Source organism: Amblyomma americanum, chromosome 1, assembly GCF_052857255.1.
Source record: "Amblyomma americanum isolate KBUSLIRL-KWMA chromosome 1, ASM5285725v1, whole genome shotgun sequence".
NCBI classification, from domain to species: Eukaryota; Metazoa; Arthropoda; class Arachnida; order Ixodida; family Ixodidae; genus Amblyomma; species Amblyomma americanum.
In genome coordinates, this window is record NC_135497.1 from 202326126 (window position 1) to 202343187 (window position 17062).

The window sequence follows — 17062 nt, forward strand, 5'->3', positions numbered from 1 at the left end:
TTCCACAGTTGTCTCAGAATTATATGAAACACGGACAGCTTTAGTTTTCCATGGCGGTCGTAACTAATCGTTGCCAGTGCGGGTCAAAGTTTAAAAGGAAGATTTTGATATGCACCGCAAGATAAGACCATTCATATCAATGTGTTCACAAGAGTGACTCACAATATTCCACAGTTGTCTCTCAATTATTTGAAACACGGACCGCTTTAGTTTTCTATGTCAGTCGTAACTACTCGGTGCCAGTGTGAGTCAAAAGTTTAAAAGGAAGATTTTGATATGCACCGCAAGATTGACCATTCCTATCAATGTGTCCATGACAGTGTCTCACAATATTCCACAGTTGTCTCAGAATTATTTGAAACACGGGCCCCTATAGTTTTCCAACGCAGTCATAACTGCTCGGTGCCAGTACGGGTCAAAGTTTAAAACGAAGATTTTGATATGCGCCGCAAGATAGGAACATTCCTATCAATGTGTTTATGACAGTGTCTCACAATATTACACAGTTGTCTCAGAATTATTTGAAACACGGACTGCTTTACTTTTCCATGGTAGTCGTAACTACTCGGTGCCAGTGCGGGTCAAAGTTTAAAAGGAAGACTTTGATATGCACCGCAAGATAAGGCCATTCCTATCAATGTGTTCATGACAGTGTCTCACAATATTCCACAGTTGTCTCAGAAATATTCGAAAAACGGACCGCTTTAGCTTTCCATGGTAGTCGTAACTACTCGGTGCCGATGCGAGTCAAAGTTTAAAATGAAGATTTTGATATGCACCACAAGATAATACCATTCCTGTCAATGTCTTCATGACAGCCTCTTACAATATTCCACAGTTGTCTGAGAATTATGTCAAACACGGACCGCTTTAGTTTTCCATGACAGCCGTAACTACTCGGTGTCAGCGCGGGACAAAGTTTAAAAGGAAGATTTTGATATGCACCGTAAGATGAGACCATTCCTATCAATGAGCTCATAATAGGGTCTTACAATATTCCGCAGTTGTAAAACGGACCGCTTTAATTTTCCATGTCAGGCTTACCTCCTCGGTGACAGTGTGGCACAAAACTTAAAAGGAAGATTTTGATATGCACCACAAGATAAGGCCATTACGATCACTGTGTTCATAACAGTGTCTCACAATATTGCACAGATGTCTGAGAATTATGTCAAACACGGACCGCTTTATTTTTCCATGCCAGGCTTAACATCTCGGTGACAGTGCATGCGGTGCATAGGTTAGAAGAAAGATTTTGATATGCACCGCAAGATAAGGCCATTCCAATCAATGTGTTCATAACAGTGTCTTAAAGTATTCCAGAGTTGTCTCAGAATTATTTGAAACACGAACCGCTTTAGTTTTTCATTGCACTCGTAACTACTCGGTGCCAGTGCGGGACAAAGTTTAAAAGAAATATTTTGATATGCACCGCTAGATAAGACCATTTCAATCAATATGTTCATGACGGTGTCTCACAATTATCCACAGTTGTCTCCGAATTAGGTCAAACACGAACTACTTTAGTTTTCCATGGTAGTCTTAGCAACTCGCTGCCAGAGTAGGACAAAGTTTAAAAGGAATATTTTCGCACGCATAGGATGGTCAGACCATTTCCATAAGTAATTTAATTACATTATCTCACAATATTCCACAGTTGACTCACAGTTAAAAGGGATGTCCAAGAAAGCTGGACTTGTTTTTTGTGTAATGTTAACGCGTGCAGCTAAGTTCGTAATGGTGAGTCCAGCGCATGCATCCTTGGTGTCAATTACGAAAGTCTGTGAATCTTCCGGGCTGAAAGATGCAAGTTTTGGCCGAGGAGCTTCTTAGCGTGACATTGGTAACTCCGGCTGACAAAGTCTTAAATGTGTCAACTCCACAGGGTGCCTGTATGGCCCGGCGTTGTATGCGACGCATAAATAAAAGTAAAATTGACTGACAGTAAACGGTTATCATAGTTCACACGCAATTAAAATGTGGGCAAAAGCACATCTCGTATATTATGTACGTCGTTTAATGTGTGCATGTGTGCAATATGCCGGGATCATTTTACGCTGAGCGTGTCTGTAAGCGCAGTGTTCACTGGGTGAGACGGCGTTACCTCATTAAGCCGGACCGAAAATGTTCTCATCTAATCTGCTTAAATTTTGCTTTCTTCAGTCACTTTTTCTTCCGAACGTTCAACAATTAATCTAGTGCGCCACGTGCAGCATGTGAGAGGGAGGTATTCGTTTCCATTTCTAGTAGGATATCCCACTTGTGTTCTGCCTTGACAGGCACCCAGTATACACGGGAGAGGTTGCGTGCATCATAAGAGCAGTTCTTCAATTACCTTGACCTATTTAACTCTCATTGCAGGATAAGCACCCTTAATCGTTGTCCTATCAATGCTAGAAAGTGTATGATGCCAAAAATTGGGCTATTTACGCGGAAGTCTACTCAGCATAACTATGGCTGGGCAATGCGCAGCTTAGGTGGCGATCATATTTAGATGTAACCATGCTTTCCGGAGCCCTGTGAACATGCGATTTAAGAGCACAGTTCAAGACGGCATACACTGCGTCATGGCAACATTTCCAGGCCCGTCTCACCGTTAAAACACAGTGTCCATTCCGGCAGGAACCATGGCAACGAGAAGAATCTATGCACCAAAGTTTGGTCGAAAGGTACTTTGCTCGTGGCTTTTCTTTTATGGCCCATGGACTTGTTCAAAACATGAGAAAGGCCGCGCGTAAAAAGACAATTTTGCGCGAATTTCTTTTTTCTCACAATGCTGAGGTTTACAAAAAGAAATGACGTCGCTCCATTTGGTCTTGCGCACGACGTATTAAATAGCGATGTATAGGTCTCGATGACGTCGACGCGCCTCTTTTCACGCTCATTCGCTTCGGCAGCGACTCGAGAAAAGTGTTGGCCGGCGGCTGTCTGTTTCGATTTTCGCAGAAAGAAGTTGGATGCCGTAGCTGCCAAGCCAATTTCTGCGGCCGTCGTGTCGCGATCAGCCGCGAAAGCCAACAAGCGAGCGCGCCGCATTGCACACCGCGGCCACATAGCCGCTGCAGCGGAGCACCGTCCTGTCCCACTCGTGATCGCAACAATAGGGCTGAAGTTTGTCTGCTCCATCCAGCGGCATTGTCCGCGTGACCGCACCCCTGTGGCATACAAGCCGCACTCTTGCAGCGAACCCCCAGTGCAACTGGCCCAGACAGGAGTACACCACGGTAAGGGATGGTAGAGAACTCCATATCTACCCTTTTCCCTGCTATTTACCGCTATAAATCTGCCACGGGCGGTTGCCTCTGGGGTTCGGTCGATTCACTGCCTTGTGGCGCGTTGTGTGCCCCTTTTTTGTTTCGCTTAGGAGAGCGACGTGTTGCCCTTTTTGCGAGCCAGGTTCGGACCTCGATCGAACGCCTCTAGTACCCCCCCCCCCCTCCAAAAAAAAATTGTTGGTATTGAAGTGGAAGCCACGGATCGCGCAAGCGAATCGCCAAGCCTTTCGCGCGCTAGAACTATTCGTAACTATCTCAAGCTCGTCACTCCAGGAATTATGGCAGTCCGATAGCGCACCGAAAACGCCGGTCAGTAACGCACCATTTTAAATGGCTAACGGAATTCGTTATTCGGCGACTGGTTCGCTGGCGTTTGCGGTGGATGCCGCAACCTTGCTACATGTTAGCGAGACAATGTGTACCATCAGTTAAGTGGAAACAACAGATGCTCTGAGGGTCAGGACCGGTATGCTATATAATATTATTTTTTCTTCGATTCCACTCTTTCCTGATCGCGCGCAGTGCTGACTAATTGCAGCTGCAACAGAGGCGTGGTGTCTCTTGAGGCAATCAGATAGGGAACCAACGTTGAAAATGGAATATAATACTGATTGAATGGCTATACTATTACGGCCCCGGACACTTTACAACAGTGACCCCGCTCTGAACACACCTGGCTACTCACCGCTTTTCGTTATGTTACGAATCCTCTAACAATCCACAAAATAATGATATCGCTGATGTCACAATTTTTCGAGATCCGTTCCGCTCAATTCGTATATTTATTGGAAAATCAAACGGATAGAATATGAAGTCTGAAGCCGCTGCTATAACTTTATCGCATGTAGGAACGCCGCGAATCACCTTGGAACGCCATGCCGCAATTCAGCACAAAGTGCTTGCTAGAAAAATGGAGAAAGCACCGCACACTGACTTTTAGTCTTAAATCTCTTTCTGAGTAACTGAGTGCTAAGGTCGTCACAAAGTGCTCCAAGTTTAAAATTCGAAAAAATGTCGCGCAACATTCAATGAGTTTCTCAGCACAGTAAGTCTTTTCAATGGTTGCAAACAGTCAACCGCGGTAAATTCGCGCATTCAAGATGCCGTTGTTACCTCCATCGGGCACTGTTAACAGCACGCTTCACAAAAGTGTCCAGGACGTGTGAACGGCTATAGTGAAGTCGATAGCTTCTTTTAGTAGCTGTTGGCTGGAGATTACATTTCTGGAGGTGAAACTTAAAAGCACGCGCTCTTATCTGTGGGAGTGAAATGAGGCGATTAATCGTAGACATGGAACCTATGCACATGATCAGCGTTTGCACGTCCTGGACATTTAACAGCCGATAGTACATGATTTAAAAAAAAAAGAACCATATCGCTGCACCATGGTCAAGCACAAAGAACGGTCTCCTGGTTCTACTCCTGGCTCTGAGATCATCACGCAGCGACAAGGACAGGGTCGCTTTCCAGAGGTTCCGGAGCGGTGGGAGAAGGAAAGGAGATTTGTGGCCATAGTCGGCGACTGGTGTGGCATGCACGTGAGTAGTAGGATGACAACAGTGTTAAAGCAGTGTACCTTGTACGCCCTTAATTGCGCATTCCTTGCCAAGCTTAGCGGCAGTTGCACAGCCCGAGGAAAATATCTAGAATCTTCGTTTTTAAATTTACCACTTTTCTCTTTGCCCCACACCCCTCTTCCAGGTACTAAATTATTTTCTCTCGTAGCGTAACTGTGCAACCACACATTCAGCGCGACGACAGATCACCCTACGTACAAAAGCAGTGTGCGTCCCTGTTTAGAAAGTACTTGAGAATAAATAAGATTTCTCATTTCTGGCCGTAAATCGATATACGCAAGTTACCCGTTCAAGAACTGTCCTTGCTCGTGGGCATGTGGAACGCTGTACAAAAACAAATGAGACTGGGGAGTTAGAAGCGGCCTTTCCGGCAGCACCCGTTACATACGTCACCGGTCTTTTCTCCAGCAAATACATGCTCCTTCAAGAACAACCTGAAAGTGGCAATGGCCCCTGAATCCTCCGTCGACCTTTGAGGACTTCTGTGGCCATTCTGACTGTTGTCACGCTGCAAAGAATATTCAGATCGTGTGATGCATTTTTTTCTTTCCTTTCGATACAGCATGGACCCACCAGAGACCGGCTAATCTTTCTTTGCGGTGCACCGCAAATATAGCATTTATTGTGGTCAGCTATTCAATAGTGTGCACAACATTTCCTGAAGTTCCTCTAATTTCATGTCGCTTCTGTTCCCAGTAAGAAAGACACGGTGCAAATTATGCGGAGTCGATTCCAGGAAAGCTTAAAGAGTAAACCGTTAGTAATTGTTTATGAGTCGCACGCATCTTCCCGCGCGTTACACTTAGGCAGCAGGAGCGAGTGCATCTGCGCCTTGCGATTCATTCAATCATGCAAGCTGCTCGGGCCTGCGGAGGACACCACCGTTCCATCAAAGTCGCCTCCGCGGAGAAAAATAAGAGGCACGCGTACCGTGGAAAGAAACTTGCGTGCTATTCAGCGCAGGGAGTTTAATGCCAGATGCGAATGTTCCTCGGCACGGTTGACCGCAGATGGCCGCGAGAAGTGAGACGGCTAGCGCTCAATTTTCTCGGGGAAGCGTGACCGATGGCTGCGCACACATCGAGGTGGCGAGCCGAGTGTAGCGCGGTTGAAGCAGACACGACACCGGCCGAGCGTTTTGGTGTAGAAACAACGTCCACGTCGGCTTCCGAATGCAACGCAATAAACTCAACGCGCCTGGGTTTCACATTTTTGGGTGAAATGAGAACTGAGGCAAATACATGCTGTCATCTCAACCATAAAGGAAGAGCAACAACGTGCAAACAAATACTCTTGCAAAGACTGTTCGTTACGTGTCTTCGCCGGCAGCCGTACTTAAGGTGGGGTCAGATTTTGAAAGGGTTTTAAAAAAGTGACTGTAGAGTAGTTGTGATAAAGAATGCGGCTATAAAGTTTGCTAACAAATCTTCTAAGTGGGTGCAACTTATATTCGAGCTCAAAACTAGATTAAAAATTTGCCTAGCATTGTCTAATTTTGTTTTTGCTTTTCTCAAGCAATGTGCCCCCTTCTTAAAATCAACCCGGTGCAGAGCTCTGAAGTTTTGTACGGGAGCAAAAACTGTTATTGTACGTAACTGGGACAAAAATTATGCACTTTGAGAAAAAAAAAGTAAATTTATTATGTTCTTCTTTCTCAGTGCAATACGACTGCCACCAGTGAATGGTTTAGTTTAGTCATAAAAACACAAATTGGCTTAAGTTGTGATGGGTTGGGTTTAGCGGCGCCAAATTGGCTTCAGCCATTGATTCTAGTCTCTGAAAACAGCATCAGTTGAAAGCAGGAAAATATTTTGTTGGCTTACTCCTTAAATCTTCTGAGAAATCGGCACATAATCCTCCAAAAATGATTTCGAAGAAAAAAAAATGCAAATAAAGCCTCGGAAAACTCTCACTTTTCTCCTCGATGTGAGGAATAAAAGCTATAAAAAAACCGTTTTTGAATTTGCGAATACCAATCGTAATATGTTTTCTGAAAGCTAAAGATATCTCTTCTCCGTAGGCTACAAAATGTAAAAACCGATTTTTGTTTTTACAAAATAAAGTCTCAAAATACAGATCTCACCCTGGACCCTTAAAGGTTCTCATTGCAGAAAAATATACATAGGTGCAAGTCCCGTCTAATCACGGAGCCGTGTTACGCCTCTTTTGCGCTCATTGCTTAAAAGCGTGGTTACGTAGATTCCCACATGCCTACCTGGAAATGCCTCAAAAGCCCGACAAAGCCCAACGGCTTGATGTTTTGCAGCAGTTGCATGGTTCGGCGCTGACCATGTCCTTCGCCTAAGAATGAAAAGTTTAGAAACTTGACCAGCTTAGCAATAAAAAGCCCGTTTTCTGAAGAATGAGGCTTGGGCAGCCAAGGAGCACGTAAAAAGCGGTGTCCGTTTCGTAACCACGTCGGCACGATGTAGAAATTTCACGGCACTTACTAAACGGAAAAATCTACGCGTGGGCCCCTTCCGAAGGAGGGCGGCGCGCGGTTTCGGAACCGCGATTGTCATTAGTGCTGAAACAGCATGTCTGTTGGCAGCCAAAGGAAAATGTTAAAAATAGTAGCTACAAGGAATTTCCACGCAACATTACGCAATATTCATATATGCCTGCCTGTCTCTACGTTAGGTCGCGCGCGGATTAGGTGAGCAGTTTTGACTGTGGAATGCGAAGGATCCTGGAGAGGCGAACGCGAGTTCACTGGTTCGATTCCGGTTCAAGGGTCCTTTTTCAGACCGTCGCTCCTTTATTGACTGGTCCTCTTCTGGGCTGTGTGAGACGAAACGAGCTTTTAGTTTGAACTTTTGTTCCCTGTTTCTTTTTTTGCCTTAGGGTGTTATGCGCGGGAGTTTTGGAGCAGCTACGCAGAGTATCGTTCGTTTCTGTTTTCCTACTGTAGGCGCTGGCCGAACTAAGCATCATCGATCCTCTCGCTTGATGAGAAGGTTATGTTGGTTTTGTCGTGCAATAAGCAGTAAGAATAAATGACCTCTTCAAGTAGACTCGGCGATGGGTATTGGATATTTACCGCCGAGATTGTCACCCAGTGTTATCAAATTAGCCCTCAAGGGGGAATCGGGCTCCAAGGCCACTCTCACGGCAATGAAGGTCGTTGTAAAACCTGATTGAATGAAATGCAAAGGTAGTACACTGTTTTTGCGAAGCTCCCGGTTGGCCTTGAAAAGAGAGGAAATTTTAAGTGCAAAATTAGCTTAGAATAGTGGAAATTTTGCGCCTAATGTGTGTGAAACTTTTCTGTTTAAACCGGAATTCAGGTAGTTCTGATATTTTGTTCTCTTTAAAGAACTATGGGGGACAAAAGTGGTATACACCACGCAACGGGAGCCGGAGCAACGGAAAACGGCATCGTAACGCCATCTACAGGCGGCAACTGGGATCGAGACAGCCAGTGGGAGCCCTTTATTATCTGCAGGAATGTCGCTTGACTCGTTTCGATGTTTTGTGCTTTAGAAGGCGTTACTATGCAGTTTTCTGTTGTTCCGGCTCCCGCGCTGCGGGAAGCATACCACTTTTGGTTTATGGTTTATGGGGGTTTAACGTCCCAAAGCGACTCAGGCTATGAGAGACGCCGTAGTGAAGGGCTCCGGAAATTTCGACCACCTGGGGTTCTTTAACGTGCACTGACATCGCACAGCACACGAGCCTCTAGAATTTCGCCTCCATCGAAATTCAACCGCCGCGGCCGGGATCGAACCCGCGTCCACTTTTGTCCCCGATAGTACGTATAAAGAACGTTAATGCAAGCGATCTCCACGAGTTCATCCTGCTGTTTCGGGCGATGTTATAAAACATGAAGTAGAAAATTAAACAGCATCTAATCATAACAGAACGACACAAAAGTTCAACCAGCAGTCATATACATGTCGCATAAGTGCTGATGTGGCATGGCACGCAAACCGAAGTGGCTAACAAATTTTTGCGCACGTCTGAGCAACTCATCTCAGCTAAGAGGCGGATGCTCAGCCAGCTGGCGCCCAAAGAAACGTTTCGGAAGTTGCTTATTTAGATGGCGACCAACTTGAATATGGAAATGAGCACAAATTAGCTTCCGCGAAGACAGACCCTGGTTTGGCGACTGTTGTGGCCGAATGCTTGCGTGTGCGGGCATGAAAACGTTTGCGTACACGGCCGCGGATACAGCAGATTTGTTCTGAAATATATGCTGTTATACATGTCAGCAGAAGTTCTTGTAAACAGTGCTTTTTGTTCCGCACTGCATCACTTATATACAGGGTGCGACAGGAAAACCACAAACACGCACACACACGCAAGCTCACTCGCTAACACGCGCACGCACAAACATATCAATATCCCTCTCCGGACTGCTGGTTATTTTTTATATGAACAAAGCGAGTGAGAACTTGCTGATGTCTTCAGGCATTACATTTAAACAAAGAAATAGAACATCGGTTGAGGCACTAACGCATCACACTTGTGCGAATGTAATAAGCGAGATTTCCTTTTCTCGTCTTTCCGGACTGAAGTCACGAGTTAAATCGCACAGTTTAGAAGCCGGCCTCATTCGTCGTTGGCAGGCAAGAGTGGGAGTCGGGTTTCGCTGTCCCGGGCCTGCGTCCTCAGCCTAGCAGCCTCCGTGCGCGCTGTTTCTTATCTCTTGTTCTTTCTACTAGATTCTGAGCGAATTCCCTCATCAAGAACTCCTTTCTTTAGATCTTGGGCGTCTCGTCTCCTGCTACCCCATTCTACAGCGGTCAAGTGTTCGCTGAACTCCTTGCCTTTGCAATTCTGTGTGCCCTTTCTATATCGGGATCACATTGCTGTTTTCAATAACAGATAACAGAATCATTGGCGGTGATGGACAAGAAGCTACTACTTCAGCGGAATTTTCCGCCCATGAACGATGTTATGCATTACTTTGTTGAGGTCAAAGCGTATACCAAAGAAATGTTTCCAAGCGGCAACAAAACTTAATGGCATTTCGGAACACCTATGAAAGGTTCGTTTGTATATCTTCAAATAATAAAATATCTCGTGAATGTTTATGAAAGATGTAATTTGCAACTCCACCGTACTTGCCAACTTCGTTGAAGCGATATTTCCTGAAAAGACATTGCGGCACAGCATTGCTGTGACGTACGCACTAGATCGGCTCCCGTTTGGAGAGTGGCCGCTGAAGAAAGCTCAGGAAAACTGAGGAATAGTGAAGCGTTTCAAATGCGATTTTCCATTGAGAACGTATGTGCAGCTACCGTCGATTATTGATGAGACAGGAAAGTCTTTTTTTGTGAGTTACTTGCTCGGTAGCGTGTTCGGCACTCTATTCGACCACCTGTCGCACACTTAGTTATGTTCCTCTGACTACTCAGCAGCTTTACTAATGGCGATGGGCCAAAGAATTGTCTGCTTTGCCACGCTGGCTTAGTGTAGGATGAATATGGCATTACACTGTTCCATGCGAATGCCAAGCAAGCCCCAAGTAGGCCTAGGCCTTTTTTTCGCTCCGAGAAACACGCAACTCATGCAGTCCATAGTAGCAACAAGATCAGAGTAGGAGCCTCGCGGGGTGATTTGTGCACGCAGAAATAGATTACGCGCTTGCGTATGATGAAACCATGCGTAACTGCGGATGCGACATTAATGCCCGATACGAGCAGCCACGCATCGCGGGCAAAGTAGAGACGACGCAGCAGAACACAAAATGGGATTATGCCTCTGAAGACGCCGTGAGGATCTCAGTGCGGAATAACTCAGTGCGAGCTCGCGTTTTTCTGTGCTGGCCTGGTAGACTGCGGGAACAATGGTTCAATAGCCGTTGCTTCATAAGGACTGATTTCCCAAATACGCAGTAGTTAGCTACAAACAACTCCAAGCTATATGGGAAACAAACAAACAAACAATAACAGATAGCTTGTCCAGAATAGGGCTTTCGAAATCCTGGCGCCAGGATCACTGCTGTTAGTCTTTACCCCGGGCCCTCATGAAGTAAGTCAGTAAACACCGCCCAGCAGCAGCACTCGATCACTGATCCTTGCTAAAAGCGAAAGCGTCTTAATCTAGGGATAACAACCAAGCAGAGGATCCAGGACCTCGTTGGAGAGAACTGAGCGAATAAAAGAAGACGTCTTGACAAGAGCTCGGAAATGCATCGTTGCTTCAGTGGGGCTCATTTTTTGAAGCGCCCGAGTTTTACACGAGTTTTTGCAGCAACCTTTTTAGAAGATAGTTTACCCAGGATTATACTGAACGAAAACCCGCACCTAAAGCTGGCCGAACTTATGCTTTGCGGGACAACGAGACTAACAAAAGGTTTGGAGGCAACTTTACTACAAAATCCTTATTGACGTATTTTTACTCCCTAAGCCGTTCACTTTTGGACAAATAATTTGTCAATGCCGGTTGACTTCCCGCGGCAAGCGTAAATATTTTCTTTGCCCATTTCATTCATTACAAGCGTCGTTTGTTTTATTTTTGCTATGGGAGGGAGGTTTGAAATGAAAAAGAAAACGGAGTTTTGGAAGCAGCTCTTTTAGTGAAAATATTATAACAATTATATGAGAAGCAAAGCCCTATTTAGCACTTGCCAAACTACGGTGTTGAGAAGCTGCCGGTGCCGGACCGCTAGAATCAAATTTAACAAAATTTAAACTTTATTTGTGCTTACGGCTACTACATAAGTTACTTATTCTGGTGAAACTGTTGCTCGCTGTCGTCTGACTTATTGCAGCATTTGGCCAATCAATTTTTTATGACCCCAATCTCTAAACCTATCCCCTCCCTTTTGGTGCTACAAGATATGAGCGTATCAGCTTCCTTGCGGCGTTGTGCAACCTGTCTTTTTCTCTTTATCCGCGGCTGCATAAGAATCCGACTTGAATATAGGGAGCTGCACGGCAGTAACAAGCAGTCAGCAGAGCTTTAGACTTACGCAACTTCGAGCAAGTCATTGACTGAAACTTTATCTGCGAAGAAAAAATGTTTTTTTTTGCGACTAGTGCACCTCAATTGTCACCACGCAAACTTCTCGTCCAGGATGGTAGAAAAACAAAGCGAAAAAAGAGTTCCTTCAAGAATGCTTCAGGCTTCCGAATATTACAGGCATGGTCAAGTTGACAAAAAGTGCAGCGGAGCCGTCCTTCGCACACTATCAGCGACCGGAGAAAATTATACTGCCCGACAAACACTTCACCGCAACAACAACCAAAAAGAAATATTTCCTATTAAGTACTCCCTGGCGCTTACTGCAAACTTATAGCCAAGAAGTCTTGCCTCTGCTTGAGGTCAGCAAGGAATTTTCCACGTCTTATTAGCACCTGCAGGCACTCATTCATTTCGACCACGCGGACTGTCACCTCAAGAAAAGAGAACAGCCGAGCTGCTCGAGCCTGCTCGTGCCCGCGAGAGCAAAGACAGTTGCAGCACGTGTGATGCGCAAAGGTGAGCCAGCGACCGTGCAGCGGCAAGCATGCCGCGGGACGCCACCGGGGCGTCCCGCGCAGTGCGTCCCGCCGGGAGCCGCTCGCTCGGAGGAGCCGGCAAAGGAGAGCGCACTCACGTTTGGGTGACGATCCCGAAGCCGCGATCCAGAGGCGTCGGCGACCACGCACTCGTCAGTTCCGCTGGCAGCAGCGCCACTGGGAGCGCCCGGCTGCTTCGAGCCGCGAGAGGAGGGGCGCCGGGCGCGAGTCGCACTCCGAGCGCCGTCTGGCTCGGGTCCGCCGAGGCTGCGCCGCCGCTGCCGCCACCACTGCGAGCCCAGGGCAGCAGCGCGCAATCAGCCCGCCTTTACCGGCTGCCCCGGCTTGGAAGCTCTCGCGGGGGCGGGCCAGCTCGCTTGCTCTGGCGTCCCAGGACGAGCGCCCGAGACCCATCGCGTATGGCCCAACACTTCTCTGGGAAGATCGCGCGAAGAAGTTAGTTCCGGTGCAGACGCAAGACTACGCAAACTACACACATTTCTTTTGAGCGCAGGTCTTAAGTTTGGCGGCACCCAACTGTACATTCAAGGATCAAGTTTTTAATTAAAAAGCACAGGGACACCTAAACCCATCATGCGCTGGCAATGCGATACCATCCGAAACATTTGATGCCTTTGCCGTAAGTGACGTCACTTTCGGCCTGGTGACGTCCGTTCTCTTCTGTGGCATTACTTACCTCCTGCCAAAGGGAATGCTCCTTTCTGGTGATGTCATTTCCCTTCAGCCAGTGGGCATGATCCCGTCTGGTGACGTCACTTCGCCCCAGCCAATGGACAAATTTTATCACCTTGGGGTTCCTTACCTGTCGCATTAAAACGCGCAACTCAATCTGCCGCAGAAAGCATAATACCATTTGCTAACTTAAGTGCACCCCGGTGGTCTGTCCGGTGCGCCTTTTATATTCTGAGCACCTACATCGCCATCAGGAAGGTGTATTGTGCGTATAAGGCTCAAAAAATGTATGCGGCAGAAAAAATCACAAGTTAAACGTTATTAATGCTTTTTCCTCTCCTTAGATGGCCGGCTGCTGCCGTTCAGGTGCCTTCCAGCAGTCCAGTCGTCCATTGTCCCAGCGGAAAGGGGCAAAGGCGGCGTTGCACTCTGTGGGGTCACTGCAGACGCTTTTGACGCCTGAGATTGCTGTCGTGTGCACGTGCGTGCCTGTATGTACTCATGGGAAAATACGACACCCGCGGGAGCCGACAGAACTAAACCTTGATGACGCCATGCTTGGGGATTAAGAGCAGGAGGGCAAGAGCAACACGCGTGCAACGAGCATTTAGTAACACGGCTAGCGTGGGTGCCCGGGTTGGAATGGCTTGCACGCGCACTCGGTTTACCAAGTTTCCCAGCTAATTTCGACATGGGCCACCATTGCCGTGTTCCTCTGTGTCTGGCTCCTGCGAAGAGAATGACGAAAAGATTGGGCATAGCGGTGCATATACGCCGTTAACAACCCCCGCTTCGTTGCACTTGTGTCTCCATTGCCTGCCAGTCGACCAGACTTGTACGACAAAAAGACGTAGGGAACGAACAATGAATCCTAAGGTCATGGTACTTATATGAATTCAGTTAATTGTTTTATTTTATAGCGTTAGTCCTCAACATTTAGACAGGCTCCACCTCCTCTCTTTCTCTGGAAGCTTCCTAATTTATCCATCTTTGCATGTCTCCAAAAAATGTATGTAAAATCTACCATAGCGTCCAAGCTGAAATAGATGACCGCTTCTACGCATGGCAGGAGGTGGGCCGGAGTCACTGGCGGTGGCTGTTGTGGCTCAGGCTGACGAATTCTACCGAATTGTCACAGTCGAACCAGGAAATATAAAACTTCAAGGGGATCGCGAAATAGTTGGATTCATCGATAACTGGATATGTAAGAAATGGTAATCCTTAGCCATAGGACCAAGAATACAATGCACCTACGCTAGTGACGCACTTGCAGCGACGTACAGCCCGCCGGCGTGCTGGCAGCGCACCGCTCGCTAGGCGTTGCTAGCCTTAACCTGCTTCGCATCAAAGCCGCAGCGGCCGGTGTTTTGCAACTAGCCTCAACCTGCATCGTCATCATCATCAGCAGCCTTACTATGCCCACTGCAGGGCAAAGGCCTCTGCCATGTCTCCCCAATTAACCCTTGTCATTTGCCAGCTGCGGCCACCATATCCCCGCAAACCTCTAAATCTCATCCGCCAACCTAGCTTTCTGCCGGCCACTGCTACGCTTGCCTTCTCTTGGAATCCACTCATCCTGCCTTCATATTACATGCCCTACCCAAGTCCATTTCTTCCTCTTGATTTGGACTAGGATGTCATTAACCCGCGTTTGTTGCCTCACCCGCTCTGTCCGGTCTTTTAACGTTACACCTGTCATTTCTGTTTCCATGGCTCGCTGTGTTGGCCTTAGCTTAAGCTGAACCCTTTTCGTTAGCTTCCACGTTTCTGCCCCGTAGGTGAATCGCAGTAAGATACAGCTGTTGTACACTTTTCTCTGAAGGATATAGGTAAACCGCTATTCATGATCTCAGAGAACCTGCCTTATGCGCTCTCCCCCCCTCCCATTCTTCTTCTAGTTATTTCCCTCTCATGATCCGGATCAGCCGTCACTACCTGCCCTAAGTAGACGTATTCCCTTACTATTTCCAGCAGCTCGCTACCAATTGTGAACTGCTGTTCCCTTGCGAGACTTTTGAACAATACTTTGGTTTTCTGCATGTTAATTTTAAGACCCACTGTTCTGCTCTGCCTGTCTAACACATTTATCATCATTTGCAGTCATCTCCTGAGTGACTTATCCAGGCAATGTGATTAGCGAGTCGTATATTACTTAGGCATTATCCATTAACTCTTACCCCCCCCCCCCGTTCCCATTCCAGGTCTCTGTTAGCCTGTCATAAAATGTGTAAACCTGTTACCAGAACACTGTATATAGAACAATAGTTCATTAAAATTAGAGTACAGTTAGTTTCCGCAACGCCTTCAGCAGCAGAAAGCCGGGCAAGGGCCGCCGCTACGGTTTAATAATTTACGCTGTCTTCACCACATGACAGCGATGCGGCACGGAAAACTGGATGCAATAGACCGAAGGCCACCGCTCAAACATAGCCCAAGTTCACCTCGTCAGGGTTTTCACAGCGCTAAAGCAGCCAGCAGATGCCCAAGGCCACGCAGCCGGCTTGTCTCCGCGCATGAAAAGTGATCGAAGGGCGCCGTTAGAAGCGCCACTTGCAGGGGCGCTGCGTGCCGTTCGATATATCGAATGACCTGCAAAATTAGATTTCGATATACTGGGAAAGGGCCGCCATGTACTTTTACACTGAATTTTCGAGGGGGTAGTCTGTGTGTTCGATAATACAAAAATTCGGCAGATACATTTAAGACTGCTACGTGTGAGAATGCGAAAGCATTAACGTGCTGTGTAATGCTACGTTGCCGAATGTCTATGAGTCATGACTTGAGTACCAGGCATAACTATATATACTTTGTACCAACTCCATACACCTTACATTATAAGGTTGGACACTTTCAATTACTGCCTCGTAACCGTCCTGTGAGTTTTACCGCGATAGCGACAAAGCACCCATTGTGTAGGAAATATGGCGTCGTCGGTGTCGTCCTCAGCTAGGTCACGTGACCTCGGGACGTCATTAGGAACTGCCTATCATGGAAGTTATATTAATGACACTTCGCGAGAGGTGGCTCCCGAAGAGCCACCTGGGACCCACAAGCCGCACTGGTGGCTGTGTTAGAAATAGCCCCCTGTCAGGGCAGTGGCGCATCGCTTAACCGCTGCACCACTGGGCCAGGAGATTCATGAAGACTCCCCACTATCTATGAATATAAAATAAAGAATGACCAGTTCCGCATATAAGGGTTTGTAGGCAGAGCCTAGGCGAAGTGGTACGCAAAGAGGACCCCAGGCCACTGAAGGGATTAACGCTATCGCGTCACACCCTTGAAGCGGAGCTTAAGTTACTCCTCAAGTTTTCCTGTACCTGCCCACTTGATAGTGTCTTTTAACGAGTAGAACGACAGTTTGTTGCGAAACAACCATTCCGTTCTATATACAATGCATACTTCGAACTTTTGGGACAGATTAAAACACGGATTTTTGCAAGAATGGTCTAACACATGTTTTAATGCTCGTTTCTGGTTTCAGTGTGTGTGGGTGTCTGCAGTTGGTATGACATTGTTTTTCAGCAGCGCAGGGGACAAAAGACGGGACAAGTGCAGGAACACGGCGCTGAACTTACAACTTTTTTTTTTATTGAGGCGATTTCCACTTCTTAAATACAGTGGTAACCAATCTCAGATGAAAAAGACAGATGCACAAAATACAGATTGGCGATAATGACAACCCGACCGCGGCGTCTGCGTTTTCATGGAGGCAAAACGCTATGGCGCCCATGTGCTGTGCGATGTCAGTGCACGTTAAAGATCCCCAGGTGGTCGAAATTATTCCAGAGCCCTCCACTACGGCACCTCTCCCTTTCTTCTTTCACTCCCTCCTTTATCCCTTCCCTTACGCCAACGATACATGAGACAGATACTGCGCCATTTCCTTTCCCCAAAAACCTATTATTATTATTATTATTATTATTATTATTATTATTATTATTATTATTATTATTATTATTATTATTATTATTATTATTATTATTATTATTATTATTCCAATTCCTTCCTTTTTCAGTTGAGATTCGTTGCCATTGTATTTAAGGAGTGGAAATCGCCTAAAAAAAAA

At 46.6% G+C, this 17062-nt stretch overlaps 1 protein-coding gene across 2 annotated transcripts in view; it reads right to left on the minus strand.

Annotated features, from left to right (window-relative positions):
- LOC144114504 (G-protein coupled receptor dmsr-1-like) overlaps positions 1 to 12513 on the minus strand; it is a 662808-nt gene extending 650295 nt beyond the window's left edge. For both annotated transcript variants that reach the window (XM_077648290.1, XM_077648291.1), the window contains exon 1: positions 12399 to 12513. The gene's annotated coding sequence lies outside the window, so the exon portion shown is untranslated. The remainder of the gene's footprint in view (positions 1 to 12398) is intronic.
- Positions 12514 to 17062: the final 4549 nt, after the last annotated feature.